The sequence below is a fragment of the Tachyglossus aculeatus genome, chromosome X1 (assembly GCF_015852505.1).
Source record: "Tachyglossus aculeatus isolate mTacAcu1 chromosome X1, mTacAcu1.pri, whole genome shotgun sequence".
NCBI classification, from domain to species: domain Eukaryota; kingdom Metazoa; phylum Chordata; class Mammalia; order Monotremata; family Tachyglossidae; genus Tachyglossus; species Tachyglossus aculeatus.
The window spans coordinates 84,369,887-84,393,224 of NC_052101.1; the positions used below are offsets into that span (position 1 = coordinate 84,369,887).

General features: G+C 50.0%; 1 long non-coding RNA gene across 1 annotated transcript in view; it reads right to left on the reverse strand.

Annotated features, from left to right (window-relative positions):
• Positions 1 to 23,338, reverse strand: part of LOC119919583 — a 43,861-nt gene that overhangs the window by 14,405 nt on the left and 6,118 nt on the right. The gene's annotated exons all lie outside the window — the stretch shown is intronic.

Genomic DNA, 23,338 nt, shown 5'->3' on the forward strand with positions numbered 1-23,338 from the left:
AAGTACGTAAGTGCTAGAGATGGCTGATGGGTTTAGATGACTTATGCTGGGAATTAATCAGGGGGAGGAGGGTTTTCAGGAGGGCTGTGAATATGGGGAGGGTGGAGGCCTGTGGGATTTGGGGAAGGAGGGATTTCCAGTCAGGGGAACAGCATGAGTGAGGGGTCTGAGACTGGAGAGTTGAGAGTGAGGTAGAGAGGTAGAAGATTACCTAGACATTAGCTAGGGAAAGTGGGGCGAGCTGGTGAAGAGTCTTGGTGCCAGCTGATGCAGAAGGGGACATGGGGAGCCAGTGGAGGGTTTTGAAGAGTGGAAAACTATGTACTAAGTGATGCTTTGGGAAGATGATCTGGGCAGCAGTGTGCAGTATAGAAGGGAGATGGGAGAGGCTGGGGGGTCGGGAGACCGGTGAAGGTGCTGATAGGCTAGCCCAGCTGCGGATGCAACAAGAGCTTGTGCCACAGTGGTAGCTATTTGCGGGGAGGAAGAGGGGTGCATCTGGGAGATGTTGTGAAGGGAGAACCAGAAGGATTCGACAGTAGATTGAATCTAGACTGTAAGCCCAATGTGGGCGGGGATTGTCTCACTTTGTTGCTGAATTGTACTTTCCAAGTGCTTAGTATAATGCTCTGCACACAGTAAGTGCTCAATAAATACGATTGAATAAATGAGAGTTGATGGCAAGCAAGGATTCAAGGATGGTGCCAAGGTTGTAGGGTTTTGTGAAAGGGAGGATGGTGCATTTTTTTAATGGTATTTGCTAAGCACTTCCTAAGTACCTGGCGCTGTACTAAGTGCTGGGGTAGATACAAACAAATCAGGTTGGACACAGTCCATGTCCCACATAGGGCTCAAAGTCTTAATCCCCATTTTACAGATTAAGGAATTGAGGCAGAGAGAAGTGGTGACTTTCCCAAAGTCACACAGCAGACAAGTGGAGGAAGCAGGATTGGAACCCAGGTCCTTCTGACTCTCAGGCCCATGCTCTATCCACTAGGCCATGCTGTTTCTATGCTTGCCCTTTATTTTCTATCCTTCCTGCACATTTTTCCCTTCCTTCGGGAGGAGGTTAGAATGGGATGAGATGGAGCTGTCTCCAGATCAACCACCCACAGGCTTTGGTTTGAAGTCCCTCTCCTTCTGCACACTCTAAGGAAGTTTGGGAGTCTGGGAATTCATGTTCAGACCATGGGCTGGGGATTTAACAGTGGGTACAGTTCCTAAATTTGGAGGGTTTATGGTGCTCAATTCTCTCACTACTCAAGAAGCACCCACAGCCCTGATGTGCTTGATTTTGAGGGGCCAAGATGTCCCAGGCTGTTACCTTCCCAAACAAACAATTTAACTGTCCAGGCTACCACATCTGATCATGATTTACATCCCAAAATGGGATGGGGAATGCCAGTCTTCTTGGCTAATAACCTTTGTCACCTAATCACTCCTGGTGGGATACAGTCCCTGCATGAAGTCATGGTCATGATCATAGTCTTAGTGGTAAAATATGTGTTTTTTCAATCCTTAAATCAGGGCCAGTTTTGGTCATTTGGACGTGTCCCTCCACCCCACTGCCACATTCCACGTGACATCCACACATCCTGCTGTGTGCACACACCTTACGCCACATTTTGCTGAAGAACATCTTTCAGCTCCTGTCCCTGTTATTGTGTTGTTGTCACTGCAGCTGCCAGGCAAATCCTAACTTAACAACTATGGCCGTGGCTGCCGTTGCCACAGAAACAATCCAACAACATTTCTGTGGCTGGGGATCTTATGGCAGCAATGCCCTCACCTTCCCAAAGAGCGCACACCAACGTGCTTTTAGAGCCCCAAATTCTACCCCAAATCGTTCCAACCACCAGATGGGGGAGGTGTGCGGCTCCTCCCCAAGGGTCCCTACAGGACAGAGGTGAGGAAGACCCCGCCTCCCCCATTCAGTCCCAGACAGGAAGCACAGCCATGGCATTGCCACCATCTTTCTCCTCCTGCCGGCAGGGGGGGAAACAGGTGGAGCCACCATCTTGCCTCGATCTCTGGTCCCTTTCTCTCTCCAACGGGTGAGGTGAGATAACTACAGCCACCCAAGAAGCTGTGGGGATGAAGCTGATGGTGACACCTCCACAGTGCACAGCCATGAAGTGTACGGCAGCGAAGGGGGGTCAGGGGGGAAGGCCAATGATAGTCCCTCAACAAAGCTCCTGCTCGGCTCAGCTCTGAGCCTCCGACCCGTGCCCTGTTCGCTGGATCACTTCCATCCTGCCGCTCCCTTTGAGCAGAGCATGGCCGTGAAAAGGGTTGGGCAGCCACCACCTTTGGGAAGCCCGGTCCAACTGCTCCCATCGCACACCGCGACGGCAACGGCTTCACTGACCATCGCAAGCCAGCTCTGCCCTCGGCCCTGTGGGATCCCACAGAGCTGGACCGCCTAGAGTGAGAGGGCAGCCACTAACTCCTACTTTTTTCCACTAGATTCCTCTGAGTGATGACAAGAAAAGCTGCACCAAAGTTCCCCAGGGGCAATGGAGACATTAGGCACCCACCCAGAGAGCTGCAACCACGAAGGCCTGGTCTCCTCTGTACGGACGGTGCTTAATTCCCCACAGACTTGCCAGGGTACAGACTTCCCCACGAAAAATGGGCAAACCTATGTTATGCTACTGCCCCTAAACCAGGATGGGGGTGGGGAGCACGCCCATGGGGGAGTGAACAAGAGATTCAAAGCCAAGGAGGAGGAGATCAGAGTTGGAGGTGGGTGCGGAGGGGAGGGGGAGAGTTGACAACCAGCTGGGCTTGGCCCTTCACCAACCAGGCTGAGTTCAGTAGCAGGAAGAGTTCCAGTCTCCCCACTAGGCACAAGGCCATTGTTTTCCTAACAAAGCCTGGCTCCCGATCCCCACAGCCAGCAATTATGAGGGAGGAAGAGCCCGACTGAGACCAGGTGTTTAAACAGCTGCTTGACCTGTAAATGGTGCCTTGAAGAGGAGAGAAACAGGTCACCCCAATTTATTCACACCGAAGCAGTAAACACACCTGGCACTCCAACCCACCCCCATCCCCTCTCACCACTCCTGACCAGAGAAGGTTCCATGAAGCATAGCGATGGGTCCAACAGTGTCTACAATAATAATAATAACAATAATAATAATAATAATAATAATGGCACTTGTTAAGTGCTTACTATGTGCAAAGCACTGTTCTAAGCGCTGGGGAGGATACAAGGTGATCAGGTTGTCCCACGTGGGGCTCACAATCTTAATCCCCATTTTACAGATGAGGTAACTGAGGCACAGAGAAGTTAGGTGACTTGCCCAAAGTCACACAGCTGACAAGCAGCAGAGCTGGGATTAGAACCCATGACCTCTGACTCCCAAGCCTCTGACTCTTTCCACTGAGCCACACTGCTTGCCTACAAGGCAGGCTCCCTCCCAACCCCACCTTTCCCCACCCACTCCCTGCTGCTCACTGCCTCCCCCAACCCAGAAAAGGAACTCAAAGAGAAAAGGCAACCAAACACCCAAAGCGAATGCTTTTTTCTTCTGGCCTCTTCATCCAAGGCTGACTGGCCCTGGCGAAAAAGCCAGCTCTAGGAGAGCCAATTGAAGTAGTATTCTGTAGGCATGAGACACAGTAGAACCCATGTAGGGGAAGCAGCATGGTGTAGTGGGCAGAGCATGGGCCTGTGAGTCAGAAGGTTGAAATCTCGGCTCTACCATTTGTCTGCTGTGTGACCTTAGGCAAGTAGCTTTACTTCTCTGTACCTCATCTGTAAAATGGGGATTGAGACTGTGAGCCCCACATGGGACCACGGCCTGTGTCCAACTGGATCTTCCTGTATCCACCCCAGCGCTTAGTACAATGCCTGGCACATAGTAAGCACTCAGCAGATGCCATAATTATCATTATTATTCCCAAAGTCAGATACCGTAGGATCTGCTTCCCGCCAGGAGCTGCACAACTAACCCAGGGAGTGCCTAAGAGCCAAGGAGATGACTGAAGAATTTGGGTTTCCTTTGTTTTGATAGAGCCTGAAGGACAGGGATGGGGTCCTCAACCTCCATCACATCCAGGCAGATTCAGCCCCAGAAAAGTCAAATATATATGTCTATACACACACACATACAGACAAAGGCATTGAGATGGCTATAAACAAATACCTACGTGTTAAGGAGCCTGCAGAGTTGATATGACTCAGGGTGTTTATTGGGAGTTAATCAAGGAAGGCTTGTTGGAGGAGGTGGAATTTCAGGAGGACTTTGAATAGGGAAAGAGCTGTGGTCTGTCAGATTTGGGGGGAAGGGGACTTCCAGGCTGGAGGAACATCCTGAGCGAGGAGAGAATGGCAGAAGAGTCGAGAGCAAGGTACAGTAAGAAGATCAACTTGGAAGGAATGAAGAGAGTGAGCTGGGGAGTACCAAGGGGTAGAGCTGGAGAAGAGCCTTGAAGCTGATTGTGGGGAGTACGTGCTTGATGCAGAGGGATATGGAAAGCCACCGGAGGGTCTTGAGGAGAGGGGAGTCACGTGGAGCAATGCTTCCATTAGATTATCCGAGCAGCACCGGATAGCATAAACTGGACACAGGGAGACCAGTGAGGAAGCAGAAACAATCATCTAGCCAGGCTATGACAACAATCTGGATCATAATGATAGAAGTTTGGTTAGAGAGGGACAGGCGGAGTTGGGAAATACTGTGGAAGAATCAGCAGGGTTTGGCAGTAATAATAAAGATAACAACAATGACTGTGGTATTTATTAAGCACTTTTTCTGTGCCAGGCATTGTACTAAGAGCAGGGGAAGATAATCAGGTTGGTGACAGTCCGTCCCACATGGGGCTCACAATCTTAATCCCCATTTTACAGATGAGGTGACAGGCCCAGAGAAGTGAAGTGACTTGCCCAAGGTCACACTGCTGACAAGTGGTGGAGCCAGGATTAGAACCCAGGTCCTTCTGACTCTCAGACCCATGCTCTATCCATTAGGCCACGCTGCTTCTGTGGAGTGCATGTGCAGTAGAGTGCTTGTAAGGATGTCACTGAAGTTGTGGGCTTCTGAGGCGGAGGTAGTGTTATCAACAGAGATGGGAAAGTTAAGAGGAGCAGCCCTCTGGCTTTCTCTTGATCAGGAGGCAGAACCCCACTGGCAAGACCTGGTGCCATGTCGGCACCAACTAGGGATGGCTTCTGGGTGGGGATGGCTATGGGGCGAGGGCGAGGGGGGCATCTCTTCTTCTCTCATTTTCCCACTAGAGGCAGGCTTCTAAAGAAACTAAACATGCCCTTTGCCTTTCCCTCTCCTTCACCGTGTCCCAGCCAAGGCTGGCCAAGGTTCAGACTATCCCATCATATCACTGGTCCCGTCTGTGCCCAGCTTTCAGGGTCATCCCCCTGCCCCCTCCCCTCAAGCTAAATAATCTGTCCAAATTCCCAGAAACAAACTTAGTCAGGGGCTGGAGAGAGGGGAGTGAGAGCAGGTTTCCCCAGCCCAGCAGGCAGCCCCTGAAACATTTAGACTCTGGATGCTTATTTTTTTGATGGTATTTGTTAAGTGCTTACTATGTGTCAAACACTGTTCTAAGCACTGGAATAGATACAAGTTAGTTAGGTTGGCCACAGTCCCTGTCCCACATGGGGCTCACAGTTATCCTTATCCATGCTTTAACTCTTTCCTCTGCCTGGAAAAACTATTTCTCTATCCTTATTGACTCCCATGCCCAATGGCCTTGCCAGTTGTTCCAGACATTTAACTCCCTCCTCAAGCCCCCTGTTCCCCCGCCTCCCCCATCCCTGGGCCTCAATGAGTTGGCCACCTACTTTATTAATTAAGTTGACACCTTCAGGTGTGAGCTCTCTAAAATCGCCCATCCCTCCTCAGTCCCTCCCGCTTCAGGCCTCCTCTTCAACTCGCCCATCCTTCCCAGCAGTATCTTTAGAGGAGATCTCCTGCCTCCTCTCAAAAGCCACTCTCTCCACACATGCATCAGACCCCATTCCTTCCACATCTTATCAAAACCCTCTCCCCCTCCCTTCTTCCCTCCCTACAGCCATCTTTAACCGTTCGCTCTCCAATGGCTTCTTCCCCACTGCTTTTACACATGTCCATGTTTGAAAAATATTCCCTTGACCCCATGGCTCCCTCCAGTTATCTCCCTATCTCCCTCCCACCATTCCTTTCCAAACTCCTTATGCGAGTTGTTTACACCCACTGTCTCAAATTCCTCTCTTCCAATTCTCTCCTTGACCCCTTCCATTCTGGCTTCCGTTCCCTTCACTCCACAGAAACCGCCCTCTCAAAAGTCACCTCAGTCCCTCCTTCTTGCCAAATCTAACAGTCTCTACTCCATCATTACCCTCCTCGACCTCTCACCTGCCTTTGACACTGTGGAACACACCCTTCTGGAAATGTTATCCAACCTTGGCGTCACTGACTCTGTCCTCTCCTGGTTCTCCTCTTATCTCTCTGGCCATTCATTCTCAGTCTCCTTCATGGGCTCCTCCCCTGCCTCCCACCCCCTACCTGTGGGAGTACCTCAAGGTTTAGTTCTTGGTCCCCTTCTATTCTCCATCTACACCCACTCCCTTAGAGAACTCATTCACTCCCATGGCTTCAATTACCACCTCTATGCAGATGATACCCAAATCTACATCTCCAGCCCTGATCTCTCTTCCTCTCTCCAGGCTCGCATCTCCTCCTACCTTCAAGACGTCTCTACTTGGATGTCTTCCCATCACCTCAAATTTAACATGCCCAAGACAGAGCTCCTTATCTTCCCACCCAAACCCTGACTTTCCCATCACTGTAGACGGCACCACCATAATAATAATTGTGGTATTTGTTAAGCAGCTTGGTGTAGTAGATAGAGCACGAGCCTGGAAGTCAGAAGGTCATGGGTTCTAATTTCACCTCTGCCACATGTCTGCTATGTGACCTTGGGCAAGTCACTTCTCTGTGCCTCAGTTACCTCATCTGTAAAAAATGGGGATTAAGAGTGTGAGCTCAATGAAGGACAGGGACTGTGTCCAACCTGCTTAATTTAACTAACCCTGGCACTTAAAACAGTGCTTGGCACATAGTAAGTGCTTAACAAGTGCCATAATTATTGAGAAGCAGCATGGCTTAGCAGAAAGAGCCCAGGCTTGGGAGTCAGAGGACGTGGGTTCTAATACCGGCTCCGCCACTTGTCAGCTGTGTGACCTTGGGCAAGCCACTTAACTTCTCTGTACCTCAGTTACCTCATCTGTAAAACGAGGATTAAGACTGTGAGCCCCACCCTGTATCTACGCCAGCGCTTAGAACAGTGCTTGGAACATAGTAAGCGCTTAACAAATACCATAATTATTATTATTATTATTATTATTATTATTTTTAAGCCCTTACTGTGTACCAGGCACCATATTAAGAGCTGGGGTGGATACAAGCAAATCGGGTTGACACAGTCCCTGTCCCACATGGGGCTCACAGTCTCAATCCCCATTTTACAGACGAGATAACAGAGGCACAGAGAAGTGACTTGCCCAAGGTCACACAGCAGACAAGTGGTGGAACCGGGATTAGAACCCATGACCTTCTGACTCCCAGGCCGGTGCTTTATCCACTATGCCTTGCTGCTTCCAGCCTTCCTGTCTCACAAGCCCATAACCTTGGTGTTATCCTTGAATCCTCTCTCTCTTTCAACCCACATATTCAATCCTTCACTAAATCCTGTCGGTCCCACCTTCACAACATCGCTAAAATCTGCTCTTTCCTCTCCATCCACACTGCTACCATGGTAATACAATCTCTCATCCTGTCCTGCATGGATTACTCTATCAGCCTCCTTGCTGACCTCCCAACCTCCTGTTTCTCCCCACTCCAGTCGATACTTCACTCTGCTGTCTGGATCATTTTTCTACCAAAATGTTCAGGACATGTCACCTCCCTCCTCAAAAAACTCCAGTGGTTGCCCCTCTACCTCTGCATCAAACAAAAACTCCTCACCACTGGCTTTAAAGCATTTCACCACCTTGCCCCCTCATACCTCACTTCACTTCTCTCCTTCTACAACCCAGCCCGCACACTTTGCTCCTCTAGTGCTAACCTTCTCACGGTGCCACAATCTCACCTGTCTCACTGCCGACCCCTAGCCCACATCCTGCCTCTAGCCTGGAAAGCCTTCCCTCCTCAAATCGACAATTACTCTCCCCCAACTCAAAGCTCTATTGAAGGCACATCGCCTCCAGGAAGCCTTCCCTGGCAACTCCCCCCACCCCCCACCTTTCATCTTCTCCCATTCCCTTCTGCATTGCCCTGACTTGCTCCCTTTGTTCTTCCCCACTCCCAACCCCACAGCACTTATGTACTTACCTGTAATTTTATTTATTTGTATTGATGTCTGTCTCCCCCATCTCTAGACCATAAACTCATTGTGGGCAGGGAATTTCACTGTTTATTGTTGCATTGTACTTTCCCAAGTGCTTAGTACGGTGCTCTGCACATAGTAAGTGCTCAATAAATACGATGGAATGAATAAATGAATGAATAAATAGGAGGGAGAACAGGAGAAATGAGGCCCAGAGAAGTTAAATGACTTGCCCAAGGTCACATAGCAAGCAATTGGCAGAGCTGGGATTAGAACCCAGGCCCTCTGACTCCCAGGCCCATGCTCTTTCCACTAGGCCATGCTGCCTCCCAAGACTGTAAGCTCCTTGTGGGCAGGGAATGTGTCTATTTATTGTTATACTGTACTCTCCCAAGTGCTTAGTACAGTACTTTGCACACAGTAAGTGCTCAATAAATACGATTGAATGAATGAATGAATGAATGAAAGAAAGATGCTTAGAGAATGAGTCTCCAGGCCACCCCACCCCAACCAATTAAGGAGGTTTGGTCTGGCCTCTGACTCCTTTTTTTCCCCTGGGCTCCCTTGGAGCGTAGCAGCAGGGAGGGAGCTGCCACAGAGAAGCAGTGGGGCAGGCCAGAGAGCCCAGGCCTGAGAGTCAGAGGACCTGTGTTCTAATCCTGGCTCTGCCACTGTCCTGCTGTGTGTCCTTGGGCAAATCACTTCACTTCTCTGGGCCTCCATTTCCTCATCTGTAAAATGGGGATTCATTACCTGTTTTCCCTCCCCTTAGACTGGGAGCCGCAGGAGGGGCAGGGACTGTGTCTGACTTGCTTATCTTGTATCTACCCCAGTGCTTAGGAGTGTTTGGCACCTAATAATAATAATAATAATAATTGTGGCATTTGTTAAGCACTTACTGTATGCCAGGCACTGTACTAAGTGCTGGGGTGGATACAAGCAGATCGGGTCGGACACAGTCCCTGTCCCACACGGGGCTCACAGTCTCAATCCCCATTTTATTTACAGATGAGGTAACTGGGGAACAGAGAAGTGAAGTGACTTTCCCATGGTCACATGGCCGACAAGTGGCACAGCCGGGATTAGAATCCATGACCTTCTGACTCTCAGGCCTGTGCTCTATCCACTGCACCATGCTGCTTCTCTAGACAATGCTTACCAAACACCTTCAGCATCATCAGCATCATCATATAATCATCATGCCCCCAGGGTTTCTCCATTTATTCAATCATATTTATTGAGTTCTTACTGGGTGCAGAGCACTCTACTAAGCATTTGGGAGAGGACGATACAACAATAAACAGACACATTCCCTGCCCACAGTGAGCTTGTGCAGTCTGGGGGGTGGCGGGGGAGACAAGTACTAACATAAATAAATAAATTACAGATATTTACTTAAATGTTGTGGGGCTGGGAGGCAGGGAAGAACAAAGGGAGCAAGTCAGGATGACACACTTGTGTATATATGTACATATTTAGTATTCTATTTATTTTATCAATGATGTGTATATATCTATAATTCTATTTATTTATATTGATGCTATTGATGCCTGTCTAGTTGTTTTGTTTTCCATCTCCCCCCTTCTAGACTGTGAGCCTGTTGTTGAGTAGGAATTGTCTCTGTTGCCGAATTGTACTTTCCAAGCACTTAGTACAGTGCTCTGCACACAGTAAGCGCTCAATAAATGCAATTGAATGAATGAGTGGGAGAAGAGGACATGGGGGGCAGTGGGTTTAGTCAGGGAAGGCCTCCTGGAGGAGATGTGCCTTCAATAATACTTTGGATGGGGGGAGAGTAATTGCCTGTCGGATTTGAGGAGGGAGGGTGTTCCAGGCCAGAGGCAGGATGTGGGCGAGGGGACGGTGGTGAGATATTCAGGTGAGAGAAGCAGCAGGCAGGGATTCAAACTGTAGAGTTATTACAGGTGTTCAGGACTGGGCTTGTCCTGAGGGTGGCTTACAAAAAATGGGTCCAGCCGCACTTAGAGATATTCTGCTCTGCGACCACAGACTGCACCCATTCTCCCAGCTGGCCGTCTCCCACTGTGTGTCTCCGTGCATGGGATGTACCTTTCCTCTCAACCATCGGTATCTGAGTAATCCTCACCCAAATGGTAAGGGGTCAGAAAAGCACTGCTGTGTTCTCATGGACAAAATGTTCAAGAGATTCTCTCTCAAAGACACTCACCCTCCTGTGAGATGCAGTCTCACTTTTGGTAGCGTCATCGTCAAACTGAAAACTCTGCATGTTTATAATATGCCGCTTTGGTTTTCTGAATCTAGATTTTAGCTGTCGATCTGGAAGTGCCCTGCCTCTCCCATTACAGTGTGAGTGCCTCAATCAATACTGACATTTACCCAGCACTTGGGCGAACTGTGCTCACAATCTCGATCGATACTGACATTTACCCAGGATTTATGTGGCTTTTCTCCTCTCCTTCACCACCTGTAGGACTTGGTTCCTGGGGTATCCGACAGGAGGGTGGAAGTCAAACTGGCCATCGGGCCTCCCCCTCCAAAGAGCTCCGGAGTTTCAGTGGTGGGAACCCTCCAGACAGTGCGGTGCCAGTTTCCTGCCCACTCTCTGCTCCTTGGATCAAGGATAGGGCCTGAGTTATGGCCACCCGCTGAACTGCCCCAAACCATTGGGTGCGGTATGTGTCCGAACCTGCCCCACCTCCCCCATCAAATTGTCAGCCCCTTGGGGACAGGGACCCTGTTTTCTGAATCAATCGATCATATTTATTGAGCAACTTACTGGGTGCCAAGCACTGTACTAAGCATTTGGGAGAGGAAAATACAACAGAGTCGGTAGACATGTTCCCAGCCCACAAGGAGCTTAGTCTATAAAAGGAGTCAGCCATTCAAATAAATTACGGCTATGTACATAAGTGCTGGGGGGCTGAGGGTGGGGTGAATAAAGGGTGCAAATCCAAGAGCAAGGGTGACGCAGAAGGGAAGGGGAATAGGGGGAATGAGGCCTTAATCAGGGAAGACCTCTTTTCTCCCTCCTCTGACCCTTCCCACGGCTTCAGTTTAGGGCTTTGACCACAGCGAGCATTCACCACTGACTGGTGACCAGCGGGGCTTCATTCAGAATTAAAAGTGAATAGCCGAGTTGGTGGGGAGGGGAGGAGGAAGTAAACTCTGAGAGACAAAACTCTGCCATTCCTCTAGGCTAGGGAGACTGCTGACTGGAGGCTGTGGGGGCCGGAAGCCCGGCTGAGAGGGAGGAAGGAGAAATGTGTGCAGACCCTGCCAAACAGAAGGCATAGTCTAAGTCAAAGGAACACAACTCAACTTTTACCACAGGCGACGGAGTCAGATCATGGATTTTCACCAGGTCTTGAAATGGGCCAGGGAGTTAAAAGGAGCAAGCTCCCTGACTCTGAAACCACTGGTCTTTTCTTGCTAGAAGCCTGCAAGCAGGAAATGAAGCTAAGGGCCTTGAGGGTCAGTCAAGGCAGTAGTGAAAGATGACTGATGACTTTCCCCCTTTCAGAGTTCTTAAGATTCTGTCTTTCCTAGCACAGGGCTACTTCTCGTGGAACTCTGCCTGCCATTTCTGACTAGAAGAAAACTGACTGGAAAGGTGCATGGGATAGACGATATGGTTTCTCTAAGGTGATCAGATACCCTGATTTAGGCAGAACGGTCCTGAAATATCGGGGTCTGTCCCACCTCCTGCTTTAAGTCTTTAGGACAGGAACGCGTCCCAAAAACCATAAGAAGAAATGTATTGGAAGGACCATGGAGGAAGGGAGGAGAGAAGGAGGGTGGCAGAAGAGATGGGAGGAAAACGTGCAGGTCCAACCCTCTGAGCTACTGTCTTGAGTGTCAAGCCTGGTGATGCGGGATCTGGGGTGCAGGAACCCCAGTACACGGGGAACCCCCACCAGACTGTGACAGGATCATAGCCAAGGGGCTCACAGTGCCTGGCTCCCTGTGCTGGACCCAGGACTTCAACTTATAGAGGTCAACAGCAGATGGGAGATACTGTCCTCATTTCCCTCCTTAATCTCTCACTCTTCTCTCCCCCCATCCCCCACCACCCCGGGGCTAACACCCAACTGACCAAATTTCTCTTGGCCCCCTCTTCTTTTGGTCTTTTTCTCTCTGCTCCTTTCCCCCTCTATTCCTTTTGCTCATCCTGTTTCTTTTTACGACCCTCCCCGCCTCTTCCCCACCCCTACCCCCCACCCCCCGGCCATGTTTATCCATCTCCAGCTCTCTATCTTTCTGTTTGGGGTCCTTGTCCCTCTTATAGCATCCAAAAATCGGGTCACTTTATCTGGCCTTCCTCAGCTCGGCCCTGACTTTCTTTTCTCGACACTGATCCTTGGAAAGGGAAATAATCTTGAGGGAAAGAGCCACACAATCAGTCTCTCTCTCTCTCTCTCTCTCTCTCTCTCTCTCTCGGGAGGCTGTGAACATCATCCACAGCAAGAGGAAAAGGGGGAGGGGACCACCCTAGAGTAAATATGATTGAATTAATGAATGAATGAATGGTACCCTGCTGCCCTATGATGTCACTTGCTGCCCAATGATCTCACCCCACTGCTGTGACATTAGCAGCAAAGAGTCTGGACCCAGTAACCCAAGGCTTAGCAACTCAGCAACCCCGGGGCTGACTGGATTAGAGGGAGTGAAAGGAAGCAATTGGGTCTGGGACTGGGAATACAGGAGTCTTCCAGGATCAGAGTGGGGCTGCCACTGGCATGTGTCCCATCTGCCCCCTTGCCCCCACAACCCACCCCCAATATGGCAACCTACTCAATATGGCTTGGGCTGAGCCATATGACTGGCGGTCGACACTTTCGGGGGAAGCAGAGAAGCAGTGTGGCTTAGTGGAAAGAGCACGGGCTTGGGGGTCAGAGGATGTGGGTTCTAATCCCGACTCCTCCACTTGTCCACCGTGTGACCTTGGGCAAGCCACTTCACTTCTCTGTGCCTCAGTTACCTCATCTGTAAAATGGGGATTAAGACTGTGAGCCCCACGTGGGACAACCTGATTACCTTGTATCTACCCCAGAGCTTAGAACAGTGGTCGGCACGTAGTAAGCGCTTAACAAATACCATCATTATTTTCAAGGAGGGGCCGGGAAGTCCCCTGGGCCCATGGGACTGCCAACACAGTGGCTCTGGCCTGTACATTCTCATGTCCAGTCAGGCCCAAGGGATCATGGGGCTTTCCCACACATACGCACAAACTGATCAACCAACACCCGGCCCCTGCTGCCACACCCTAGCAAGGCTAGCAGACCTGGAGAGGGTGTGGAGAAAGGCAACCACCAAGATGATCGGGGGTGGAGAGGCTTCTGGGTGAAGAGAGACTGAAAAGGGATAGGCCTCTTCAGCCTGGAAAGACCACTACATGGGCTGCCAAAAAGAATTTTGATATTAAATCATTTGGGAATTAAAGTTAAATCACTGGTGGAGGTCATGCATCAGTTTACTAAAATTAAGTTGTGACCCCACACACACACACATTCCCCCCACCACCACTGATGGGTCACATGGTAGCTCACACATTCAGGCTGCCAGGGGCTCTGCTTGAAGCCCATGAAATCTTGAAGGGTGTGGACAGAACCCACACAGAATTGTTGTTCACGAAATCCCTTGCTACCCACTGAAGCTTGTCTGCAGAAGGTTCAAAAACAAGCAAAAGGAAAGACTTTTTCATGCAGCGGGTGGCAAGCATGTGGAAGTTGTTACGCCAGAAAGTTATACAGGCTGAAAAATCTCAGCAGATTCAAGAGCGGATTGGATCGATTCATAAACTAGGGTCCATAAGGGGTGACTAGAGGGAAACTTAGGGATGTAGAGGGGAAACTAGGGACATTGGACTGTCCATCCCTAACCATTAGGATGGAGCCAAGGAGGGAAACCATCATCTGGGTTCTCCAGGCATCTTGTTTCCACTGTCAGAGACAGAAGCCTGAGCTGATGGACCAGTGGCCTGATAATGGCTGTGTTTACATCCTTATGTGCCGAAGCTTTATCGTCACCAAATGAAAACATTTCCCTGACAATGTCAAAGTCAAAGCTCAACACAGTCAGTTGCCGAAAAACAACAATACAGCAGGGACTAGTCTTGGGGTTGGGGCTAGTGAAGAACCAAGGCTACAATTAGGGTGGAGGCTAGAGTTATAATTAGGGAGGGTGCAAAAGTTAGGGCTTGGGCTAGGGTTGAAGAAAGGAATGGGAAAAGAAGAGCCTCGATCGACCAAAAAACAAACCTCATCTTGCCCCCCGTCCCTTCCTGCACCCCGTCTGGTGGCAGCCAGGCTCAAGCTGAATGAAGGACTCCCAGACCAGTGGCAAACTCTCCAATGCTTTAGTTCAAGTCTCACAGACGGTGATGATAAGGAACAGTAGAATTCAGAAAATGCTGTCCGGTGGAAATATGCTGAGAAGCAGCATAGCGTAGTGGATAGAACACGGGCCTGGGAGTCATAAGGTCATGGGTTCTAGTCCCGGATCTGCCACTTGTCTGCTGTGTGACCTTGGGCAAGTCACTTTTCTTCTCTGGCCCTTAGTTCCCTCATCTGTAAAATGGGGATTGAGACTGTGAGCCCCATATAAGACAGGGACTGTGTCCAACCCAATTTGCTTGTATCTACCCCAGCACTTAGTACAGTGCCTGGCACATAGTAAGTGCTTAACAAATGCCATAATTATCATAATTATTATTAAATCAGAACCAGGTTTTCATAGGAACAATGTTCCAGTCAATCAATCCCTGGCATTTTTGGAGTGCTTTCTTTGGGCAGAGCATTCGCCTTAAATGCTTGGGAGAGGACAACATACAATGGAGCTGGTAGACACAATCTCTGCCCTCAAGGAGCTTCTAAATGGAGGGCTCCCAAGGTCCACCCCTGGAGAGTAGTGATCACATTGGTTCTCCCAATGGCTTAGTGCAGTGCTGTGTGCTCAGTAGGTGCTAGATAAATTCTATCGTTGACGATGACGATTCCCAGGTCTCCAAACAAGCCAGTGATTCCCAGGTAAGGGGTCTCCTAATACAATTTTGGGGAATGACCTCCTGCCCGGAGTGGGTGGGTTGGATGACAGGATCTTTTAAGGCTCTTTTCAGTGGCTGCATGCCAAGAGAATAAATAATAATAATAATAATATGCTTAATATGTGGCAAACACTGTACTAAGCACTGGGGTAGATGCACCATCATCAGGTCGGAACAAAGTCCCTGTCCCCCCAGCTGGAGCCCCCATCTAAGAGAAAGAACAGGATTGAACTGAATCCCCATTATACAGGTGGGGAAACTGAAGCACCAAGCAGTAAAGTGACTTGCCCAAGGTCACGGAGCAGGCTGTTGACAGAGGTGGGGTTAGTACTCAGGTCCTCTGACTCCCAGGCCCGGGTTCTTTTCACTAGGCCAATCAGCTTCTCAAGATTGAACCAAGGGTTCAACCAGATCTGGAGTCTCCTCTTTCAATCAGTCGTATCTACTGAGTGCTCGCTGTGTGTGGTGCCCGGTACAAAGGGCTTGGGAGGGTACAATACGACACTCTCCCAGGAGTTCCTCTGTTCACTTAGGGTCTGTGCAGACCCTATCTGACCCTAGAGAAGCAGTGTGGCTCAGTGGAAAGAGCACGGGCTTCAGAGTCAGAGGTCATGGGTTCAAATCCCAGCTCTGCCAACTGTCAGCTATGTGACTTTGGGCAAGTCACTTAACTTCTCTGTGCCACAGTTACCTCATCCGTAAAATGGGGATTAAGACTGTGAGCCCCCTGTGGGACAACCTGATTGCCTTGCAACCTCCCCAGTGATTAGAACAGTGCTCTGCACATAGTAAGCACTTAATTAATGCCATCATTGTTATTATTATTATCTGACATGTGTGACCAAGAGGGTGAGCCCACCTCTATTTCTCTATAGGTTTGCCAGGCAGCCTGCCCATTAAGGATTATCCTTTATTTCATTTCCATATTCTGTTTTCCCAGAAAGACCTGGCCGAAGCGGGGCGGAGGGAAGGGGAGGAGGAACGACCCATATTTGCCCCGTTTCTGAGTGACACCAAGTCCCGGCTCTCGGCAGGAGTGGAGGGCAAGCGAAGCCAGACTGCAGCCGGTGTCCTGTAGTCTCCAAACTGAAATCTGGCAGTACTTTCCCCCTGAGGCAGGGGAGCTGGCGGCAGCCGGGAGCTCCTCTATAAACCCTGTTGAAAAGTCAGCAGTGCGCACATCTGGATCTAATAGAGCAAACGAACTTGGCTCAAACACAGACTGATTCATGGCTCTGGGCCAGACTGCGGCGATCCTACAGCCAGAATGGCTCGGGGAGGTGCGGGCCAGCAGGGGAGATTGGGGCAGCGGTGCTTGGCAAGGGAAGGGCTGGTTTGGGGTCAACCACCCCACCCCTTCCCACCCCACTTTATCGCTGAGTGAGTCACTCCTCCGCATTTATCTCTCTTCTTCAGTCTGGGCCCCAGAGCTGGCTGCCAGCCAGGTTGGAGAGCTCAGCCACCCGCCCGCCCGCCCGCCGGGGAGGGGGAGAGGAGGGGGCTGAGCCCAACCCCGTGCTCGGTGGGGATGGGAAGGGGGTAGGAGGAGGAATTCCTCCTAAATGGGAACCAGACTGTGGGGGCAGGAGCCTAAGGGGTAGTTTTGCAAAACAGGGCAGGGTTCTGAAGCTTAGAGGCATGATTTGGCCCCCCGATGAGGGGCAGAGGGCAAGAAATCGGGGTACTGGGCCCGGGGGCTGGGAGTGAAGCAGATTCTGGATGAGTCAGTTCTAGCCCAGGCTAGGGGAAACCCAGGTCCCATGCCAGAGAGGCTGATTTCTTCGGTGGGGGGCTCTGGGGAGATTATGCATTATAAATTATTTATCCATCAATCAATGACATTTATTGAGCGCTTACTCAATCGTAGTTATTGAGCGCTTACTCACTCAATCGTAGTTATTGAGCGCTTACTGTGTGCAGAGCACTGTACTAAGCACTTGGGAAGTACAAGTCGGTAACGTATAGAGACGGTCCCTACCCAACAACGGGCTCACAGTCTAGAAGGGGGCTTACTATGCGCAGAGCACTGTACTAGGTGCTTGGGAGAGTACAACAGAATTAGCAGTCACTTTCCCTGCCCGTGATGAGTTTACAGTCTATTTATTAATATGCATGCCTGTCTCCCCCTCTAGACTGTAAGCTTACTGTGGACAGAGAACATGTCTACCAACTCTGTTGTACTGCATTCTCCCAAGTGCTTAAAACAGTGCTCTGCACACAGGAAATGCTCAAAGAATACCATAAATATCCTCTAGACTGTAAGCTCATTGTGGGCAGGGAATTTGTCTGCTATAGTGTTACAGTGTATTCTGCCAAGCGCTCAGTACAGTACTCTGCACACAGTAAGAGCTCAATAAATATGACCGACTGTCTGACTGAGTGATCATCTCTCTAGCTTCAGGAACCGCCCTCTCTTCTTGGTCCCCATCTTCCAGAAGGTCGACCACCCAAATCCCACTCCTTCTCTCCCAAGGGCTCCCAAAACCTACCAGGCTCTATCTATCAATCAATTGATCGATCTATCCTCGCCCCACAGTCCCCATCCTGGGGAGTGGGCATTTAGCTTTAATTCTATTTGTTCTGACAACTTTGACACCTGTCTACATGTTGTTTTGTTGTCTGTCTCCCCCTTCTAGACTGTGAGCCCGTTGTTGGGTAGGGATCGTCTCTATATGTTGCCAACTTGTACTTCCCAAGCGCTTAGTATAGTGCTCTGCACACAGTAAGTGCTCAATAAATACGAATGAATGAATGAAAGAGGCCCCTCTGGCTCCGGGGAAGGGAGCATGAGAGGTCATCTGTCTCAACGCTTCCCCGTCTCCGGGTAGGGCTGCTCCTCACCCAGGCAGGCGTGACTCTCAACAGACCTGACCGACTTCCATCGCGCTTCCCCCGGGCTCCCAAGGTCCTCAGTTTTTGGACATTAGAACCAGGGCCCCTCTCTGCTCGCTTTTGCTCCTCCGGGGCAGAGATCCCGGAGATCTTTCACCTCTTGTGTATCTTCCCCGAGCCACAGCTCTGCACACCGTGCTCAAGAAATGCTGGTGCTGCTGACCTGGAGAACTCGTGGTTCCTAGATGCCAATGATGATGCAGCAGTTTCCCCCCCTCTGAGAGCCTCTTGGTTACAAGTTGGAACAAAGCCGGATTGAAACTGATTTTAATGTCTGCCTTCCCCAGCAGACTATAAGCTCCTTGTGGGTAGGGATCACACCTGCCAATGGTAGTACATCGTACTTTCCCAAGCGCTTAGTACAGTGCTCTGCACACAGTGAGCACTCAATCGATATGACTAATTGACTGATGTGGGATTCAAGAGGAGGGTGCAGTCCTTGGAGTTGTCCTTTGCTCGACCTGAGCCCTCTACCCCCACCTCCATTGTCTTCCCCTGTTTCCATGTTGGCCTGACATACTAACAATAATAAAAATAATGATGGTATTTGTTAGGCGCCTACAATGTGCCAAGCACTGTTCTAAATGCTGGGATAGATACAAGGTAATCAGGTTGTCCCACATGGGGCTCACACTTTTAATCCCCATTTTACAGATGAAGTAACTGAGGCACTGCAGAGCTAAGTGGCTTGCCCAAGGTCACACAGCAGACAAGTGCCCGAGCCAGGATTAGAACCCATGTCCTCTGGCTCCCAAGCCCATGCTCTTTCCACATACAAGGGGATCAGCTGCTCCCTTTACCCTTCCTTTTCAACCACAATAATGAGATTGGTGAGGAGTGAGGCTAAGAGTTGGATGCCTGGCCCTCCTGGGCAGGGGGATTAAGGAGAAAGAGCCCTGAGCAGAGATCAGGAGAGCTGGGATCTGATCCTGCTGTCCCACCGGGCCACCTCAGGCGAGATGCTTCCCCACTCGATCAATTCATGGTCTTTATTGAGCACTTACTGTGTGCAGAGCACCATACTAAGCCCTTGGGAGAGTACAATACTATTGAGTTGGTAGGCACATTCCACTTCCCACGAGGAGTTTACAGTCTAAGACTGGAAGGCAGACTTTAAAATATATAAATTACGGCTGAGAGCGGGGTGACTATCAAGTGCTTAAAGGGTACAGACCCTGGTGCAAGGGGGATGCAGAAGGGAGAGGGAGGAGGGAAGATGAGGGCTTAGTCGGGGAAGGCTTCTTGGGGGAGATGTGATTTTAGTAAGGCTTTGAAAGTGAGGAGAGTAGTGGTCTGCCCGATACGAAAGGGGACGGAATTCCAGGTCAGAAGGAGGACGTGGGCAAGGGGTAGGCGGCAACCTGTTAAGTTTGAGGTGCCAGCAAGACTTCCAAGTAGAGATGTCCTGGAGGCAGGAGGAATTGAGAGACTCAATGTCCCCAGCTACAATAGGGTAAGGCAAAAAAGACCTCTTATCTCCACAGGGCAAAAGAAATCTCAGGAAAGATGACTGTAGCTACCTCTTCCCCTCCTCAGTCTATTCTCCCCGCTGCTCCATTGATCATCATGAAGCTTCGCTCGGCACACCTCTGTCTCTACTCATCAAAAACCTTCAGCGGCTGCCCATTTTTCTCAGCATCTCACAATGGACTGCAAGGTTCCCTGTCAGCTTATAGTTTGGCTCTGTTTATCCGCTCTTCCCCAGCTCACCTTTTTTTTTTGTTTTTGCTTTTCAGGGTACTTGGTAAGCACTTAATATGTGTCGAGCACCGTTCTAGGCGCTGGGGTAGATAAAGAGTTTATCAGAGAAGCAGCGTGGCTCAGTGGAAAGAGCCTGGGCTTGGGAGTCAGAGGTAATGGGTTCTAATCCCGGCTCCACCACTTGTCAGCTATGTGACCTTGGGCAAGTCACTTCACTTCTCTGGGCCTCAGTTACCTCATCTGTAAAATGGGGATGAAGACTGTGAGCCCCATGTGGGACAACCTGATTACCTTGTATCCCCTCCAGCACTTAGAGCAATGCTTGGCACATAGTAAGTGCTTGACAAATGCCATCATTATTATTATCAGATTGGACACAGTCCTTCTGGCTGGAACTCGGTCTCAACACTCCTGTCTGTCCACCCTCACTTTGCTGTATCCCCCCAGCCCTGCAAGTTTACCAGACCACAGCTTTTCCCATCATCAAGGCCCTTCTTAAGACCCCACTTTCTTCAGGAAGCCGTCCCTAAATAATTCACAACACCCAACTCACGTCAATCAACGGCCACCCTTAGCAGTGGAGAAAGTAGACTTTTACCACGATGTCATAATAATCATGACAATAATTGTAGAATTTGTTAGGCACTTTCTCTGTGCCAATCACTGTACTAAGCACTGGGGTCAGACAGAATCCCTGTTTCACATGGACCTGATAGCCTAAGGGGAGGGAGGACAAGTACTGAATCTTCATTTTACAGATGAGGAACCTGAGGCCCAGAGAAGTGAAGTGACTTGCCCAAGGTCACACAGCAGACACATGGCAGAGCCGGATTGAAAATCCAGGTCCCCTGACTTCCAGACTAGTGCTCTTCCTACTAGGCCCCACTGACATCCCATGCCACTTCCTGGAAGGATGCAGACTTCCCAGAATCCTAGACTGTTTCTCTGGGGATGGGGGATGACCCCTGAAGCCCCACTTGCCCAGAGCAGGGTCCTAAATTTAAAAACGACAGAAAAGCAGCCAGTTTTCCTGCCAACAGGTTGCACTGACGTGACTGTTTTCCCAGCATAGTGTCCCAAGACCAGCCTGACTCCTATGGCACTCACGAACATATATTTTAATTTGTATACTTAAGGATTCATCTAGTTCATCCTAACTGAATGGCTTCCTGTTGTATTCTTGTCCTGCTCTCACTACTGGTAAATAATTTTATTCAGTCTGTCTCCTCCATTAGACCATAGGCTCCTAGAGGCCTTGGGTACTCTCCCAAGCACTTAGGACAGTGCTGTACACTTATATATGTGCTCAGTAAATACCACCGAGCGACTGAAACCTCTCAAAACTCTCCCCATCAGAGAGAGGCCCAGCACAACCCCGAGCAGTTAACCTCCTCTAGACTGTAAATTTGTTGTGGGCAGGGAACACATCTACTAATTCTGTTGGATTGTGCTCTCCCAAGCCCTTGTGTTCTGCACATAGTAAGCGCTCAAGAAACACCATCGACTGAGTGATCGATCATCGTTGGTGGAGAAAATAGATGATCCTTTAATGAGAAGCCCTGGTGGGAGACCACCAGCGCTTTCCCTTCAGGAGATTGGGGTGATGATGGGAAATGCATAGCTAAGCCCCCGATTGGGGCCCGCTGGCCTTGGGAACCTTGCTGGAGGGACTAGTTGTTGAGAAAGCCAGCGCTTAGAACAGTGCTTTGCACATAGTATGCGCTTAATACATGTCATTAAAAAAAAAAGTGGGGAACACCTGGATCTTCAGAAATGCTCCGACAGTGCCATCCAGTGGTGGAATCCTGAGTCGCAAAAGGACTGGACACCATGGAAAACAGAAAGGGCTCCCTCTTGTGGACAATAGAAGACTGAGCCACCCAAGGGAGTGGCCCAGGGAGCGGACCTCTGCTATATGAAGATGGTACACACTCCTGCCAAAGTCGGTCAGTCGTATTTATTGAGCACTTACTGCGCGCAGAGCACCGTACTAAGCGCTTGGGAGAGTACAACAGAATAATAGAACAGGCACATTCCCCCCCACAGGGCAGGGCGGGGTTCTGAAGCTTAGAGACAGAATTTTGACCCAGATGGGGGTGGACAGGCCAGAAAACAAGGGTACTAAGTCAGTAAAGGTTTACCTGCCTTTGCCATGGCTCTCTGTCCTGGTCTGAGGTCCCAGCTGCTGCTAATGCCAAAGCCACTCCTGCCATGTCAGTCGAAATCAGAACTTTAGGGAGCGGGGGGTGGGGGTGGGGGCAGTGGTGTCATCCCCAACTTGGGAAGTGGGGGAGCAGGGTCTCTAAAGGCCAAAGCAATTCCTCCCAAACTGCCACCTCTGTCCCCTTATCTGCCTCTGTCCCAGTTCCTGCAGCTTTTCCTGGGGAGGGGAGGGGAAGGGAGGTGGCGAGCTGAGAAGGGGTTGGGGGTGTCGAGAGCAGGGAGAGGAGTACAGGGAAAGAGGGTGGCGATGCCTGCATCTGTAGCTGCTGTCAACTCTCGTAAAAGTTAAAACAAAAAAATCCTGGTGCATGGGATGGGGGAGGGAAAGATAGGAGATGAGGTGCTGAGTTCAGGGTGAGGGGAGAGGAAGGAGGAACATCATGGAGGGCAGGGAGGAGAGGAGAGGGTGGAGAGGCAATTGACTGAGAAGCAGCGTGGCCTAGTGGATAGAGCACAGGCCTGGGAGTCAGAAGGACCTGGGTTCTAATTCCAACTCCACCACTTGTCTGCTGTGTGACTTTGGGCAAATCACTTCACTTCTCTGGGCTTCAGTTACCTCATCTGTAAAATGGGGATTGAGACTGTGAGCCTTACGTGGGCCAGGGACTGTGTCCAACCCCTTGTATCTACCCCAGCACTTATTACAATGCCTGGTACATAGTAAGCAAGCACTTAACAAATACCGCAATTATTATTTTATTACCTGCAGCATTGGATGGAACATCTGGGCCGGGCATACATATGCTGAGGTAAGTCAGCAAATACTGCAGGCGTGTCCCCAGGGCATATGGCTGTGGGACCCTAAGGTATGCCTGAAAGGAATAAATCAATGAATAAATGAACATTAAGGTGGCCAGTGGGATAATAATAATGATGGCATTTATTAAGTGCTTATTATGTGCAAAGCACTGCTCTAAGTGCTGGGGCGGTTACAAGGTGACCTACAAGGTTGTCCTACAAGGGGCTCACAGTCTTAATCCCCATTTTACAGATGAGGTAACTGAGGCACAAAAAAGTTAAGTGACTTGCCCAAAGTCACACAGCTGACAATTGGCAGAGGTGGGATAGCATGGCCAAAAAGCCAGGGGCAGGGGGGAAATTTGAAAATGTCTTTTATCAGAGCGGCAAGTGGGCATCGCAGTTGGCGAAGGAATCCGAGGCATTTAA